This window comes from Manis pentadactyla, chromosome 10 (genome assembly GCF_030020395.1).
Source record: "Manis pentadactyla isolate mManPen7 chromosome 10, mManPen7.hap1, whole genome shotgun sequence".
NCBI lineage: Eukaryota > Metazoa > Chordata > Mammalia > Pholidota > Manidae > Manis > Manis pentadactyla.
The window spans coordinates 45,863,820-45,867,848 of NC_080028.1; the positions used below are offsets into that span (position 1 = coordinate 45,863,820).

The 4,029-nt window shown below is 31.6% G+C and overlaps 1 pseudogene; it reads left to right on the top strand.

Annotated features, from left to right (window-relative positions):
* Positions 1-2,828: 2,828 nt before the first annotated feature.
* On the top strand, positions 2,829-3,764 carry LOC130685125 (olfactory receptor 6C2-like; annotated as a pseudogene).
* The last annotated feature ends 265 nt before the right edge of the window (positions 3,765-4,029 follow it).

A 4,029-nucleotide genomic window follows, 5' to 3' on the forward strand; every position in this document is an offset into this window, starting at 1 on the left:
ATAAGATGTAAGTAAGCATAAAACTAAAATAATAATGTGCACTAAAACCTAATTATGGTAGCAAATGATTAACATAATATAGCCATGGTTCTTATTACACAAATTTTTACAAGTGAAGTAACATTTTTGTCTAGACATTTGACTTCTACCAGTCATTCTTATATATACAAAAATGTTTGTATGAAAATGCTTTTTACAGAATGACTTGATACCTGGAAAATAAAAACAGTGTAGATTTATTACCAAAATATACATACATTCAACATTGTTGATACTGAATAATTGGTAAAGTCAAATTAATATTATGTCACAAATGAAGACATGTTTACATATATAAATATAAAATTGTATGTTCTTTATTGTGACGAAATATGCATAAAATAAAATTTACCATTTTGACAATTTTGAGGTGTAAAAGTCAGTGTCATTAACAAATTCAAATTGCTATGCAACCACAAAAGCAGATTATTTTTATACAATTTTAAGATATGGCTGAAGATTTTTATGCATTGGTGGTTAATATTTATAATATAGTTGATGTATCTGGGGAAAGAAAAATATGGAAGGATAAAGTATATAATGCAAGTAGTAGCCTTAAATAATTTATCAACTTTTCCTTTCACTCATCTGATTAACATTATCTAATGATAAACAATCCATATGATAAAGGATTATGATCTTCCAAATGCCTTACTAAATAGGAAATTTCAAAAAAATGAACTATGTAATTGAATTGACACAGTGTCCTCCTAACCTGTGCCAAATGATGTTGTGACAGCCACCTGTCTCCAAAGACATGGTCTCCACTAAAGCCTTTTACTTGTATTACTGCCAAACTTCATACTCAGAAAATTAATTAGTGACTACTGATTCTAGGTCACCAAAGACCTGTTTTTTTTTTTCACTTAATAACATTTTCTACAAATTAGAAAGAAAAGTCACACCTGACATTATAAAAGCATTTTTCTCTTCCACAAGTGGAGAGAGGTTCTTAGCCCTTAGAGCAATATATTTTCTTTTCAGTGATGGAGACAAAAAGAAAACATTTGGAGGCTTATAAGAGCACTAAGCCCATCATAAGCATGTCTATTCAATTTGTTAGAGATGGTAAACAAAGGGAACTCTATGACTCAAACATGCCAATGAATGTGAAGATATAAGTACTTTTATAAAACTACCACTTTCAACATTGCAGTCTTAATATTGCTTTGTTTAAATAACAACTAATCAGAAGCTCTGATTTACTACCAGAAGAGTAAGTATGATAAAGTTTGTCTCTTTGTTTGTAATTCATTTTGTAAGATATAGTTGTATTTTCCTCTGGAAAATACAATAATTTCAGTGATAATTTATGCATTTTAATGTATTTTAGACACGTTTATGAGTTGTAATTTTTAAGAACGAATTTCCCTTGTATAGACAAAATATCATTATGTGGGAGATTTTTATGCATAAAACATACAACATATGTGTATCTAACTTAATGTAAGAAATAATCTTAGTGATTTTGGATACATATTCAAATTCATTTAAAAATAAAGTGTCTTTGGATGTATAGAAGTATATCAGCATTCCCTTGCATTCTTCTTCTCACCCAAAAAAGAATAACATAATGACTGAAGTGACAACATCTCGCAACAGATTCCCACATTTGTTTTGAGCATTTGTTTGAAAGAATAAAAAGAAATTACACAGTTAAAATTTAGTGTTAATCTATTAAAAAATAAGTGGTAATTGCATGGAGAAAAACAGATACAATTTGAGATTGAATGCTCAACTCACTATCAAATGTTTGAAGGGCTGAGTAAGATTTTGTAGTGATGTACAATCTGAGAAATTAGGAGAAAAGATGGAAGGAAGAGAAATGAGATGCAAAACTTATATGTAATGTAATTGTACATATATGTAAATATCCCTTCTATTTTTCAATTAGATATTGAAACTTGATAATTGCTGAATTATCTTAAGAGGATTCTAACTTTTGAGTAAGCCATTATCTTCAGTAAGTGATTTTTCTCTATTTTGGGAACAATGTGAACAAGTCACAAGCAATTCTGCCCCAATTCACTTATTGCTAACATACAATACATATGTTAACAATAAGTGAATCCATTCATAAAGCAAATAAACCAAGTACAAAAAGGAATTATTTTCTGTTAATTGATGTCAGGAGCTCAAGATTTGAAATACAGATTTAGTATATTAGAAACATTTAAGTCCCCACTGATATAACATCAATCAAGATAAAATAATTCATTGGCTGGAAGATGTAAATGGAAAGAGTAGGCAGTCATCACTTGCATTAGCAGTAAAAGTAATATATATATTAAAAAAAAATAAGTTAAGTGTTTAGCAGGGATGGTGGTGACCAGCAGGGCAAAAGTTTGTTTATAAGAATTAAGCATACATAACCTAAAAAACACCAACAAGAGCCTTCTTTTGGCACAAAGTTCTCAAGATTTGCTCTAGAGTCTGTATTATAAGCCTAAATTATGTTGGCACAGTTATTTGAAAAGACACAAAGTGTCAAGAAAAGACATGAAATCAAGGGTAAAATATTGTGATTTTGTTTCTGAACATGGAATAATTCTTGAGAGCCAAAACGTATTTTTGCCACCCAGAAAATTAAGCCTCCTCAGCACCCTGCTTAGTCATATGGGAAAATCCTAAGCACAGGATAAACATAAAATGCAGATATAGGTATTATTATAACTATAATGAAATAGAAATGAGTAAAAACATTAAATTTTAGAACAATTGAAATAATCCATAATCTATAAGAAAATTTATCTATCACATACAGATTGGAGAGAAGTCAGAAGTCAGTGATGAGAAATGGTACAGTAACTACATTCATTCTGCTGGGACTGACAGATGACCCTGACCTGCAGGTTCTGATTTTCATCTTTCTATTTCTCACCTACACACTGAATGTAGCTGGAAACCTGACGATCATCACACTCACTTTTGTGGATTCTCACCTTAAAACACCCATGTACTTTTTCTTAAAAATTTCTCTTTCTTGGAGATCTCATTCACAACTGCCATTATCCCCAGATACTTATATAACATAGCAACAGGTGACAAGGTCATTACCTACAATGCTTGTGCCACCCAAGTGTTTTTTATCGACCTCTGTGGAGTAACAGAATTTTTCTTGCTGGCGGCCATGTCCTATGACCGCTATGTGGCCATCTGCAAACCCCTGCATTATGTGATCATCATGAGCAGCAGAGTCTGCAGGATTCTCATCATATGTTCTTGGATGGCTGGTTTATGTTTAATAATCCCACCCCTTAGCCTGGGCTTAAATCTAAAATTTTGTGACTCCAACATGATTGATCACTTTGGCTGTGATGCATTTCCCTTAGTGAAAATCTCATGCTCAGATACATGGTCCATGGAACAGAAAGTCATCATCTGTGCTGTGCTGACCCTAAATATGACTCTTACCTGTGTAGTTCTCTCATATGCTTCCATCATCAAGACAATTTTCAGATTCCCTTCTGTTCAACAAAGGAAAAAGGCCTTTTTGACCTGTTCTTCCCACATGATTGTGGTTTCCATCACGTATGGCACCTGCATTTTCATCTACATGAATCCTACAGCAAAGGAAGAAGTGACCATTAATAAAGTTGTTTCACTGCTCATTTTTTCTATTTCCCCTACATTGAACCCATTTATTTATACCTTGAGAAACAACCAAGTTAAGAAAGCCTTCAAAGACTCAATAAAAAAAAATTGCCTTGCTCTCGACTAAGTAAAAGAATGTAATATTTTTAAACATCACAAAAACATGAATGGCAACAGAGGTTTTACTTTTGAAGTTTATAATCTTGTTTGTTTTTAAATAATAAATACTTAAGTTACATGAATTTTCTCAGCAGGTCTTTAACATAACTTCTATTGAGCCTTGCTCATGCTGTCTTGGTATCTTCATTTTTTCAAACCAGTATCTGACAGTTTTGCAAGTCAATTTCTAAAAAAAGTATCATTTTGAAAAATTACTTCATAATCTTCTTTTTACAT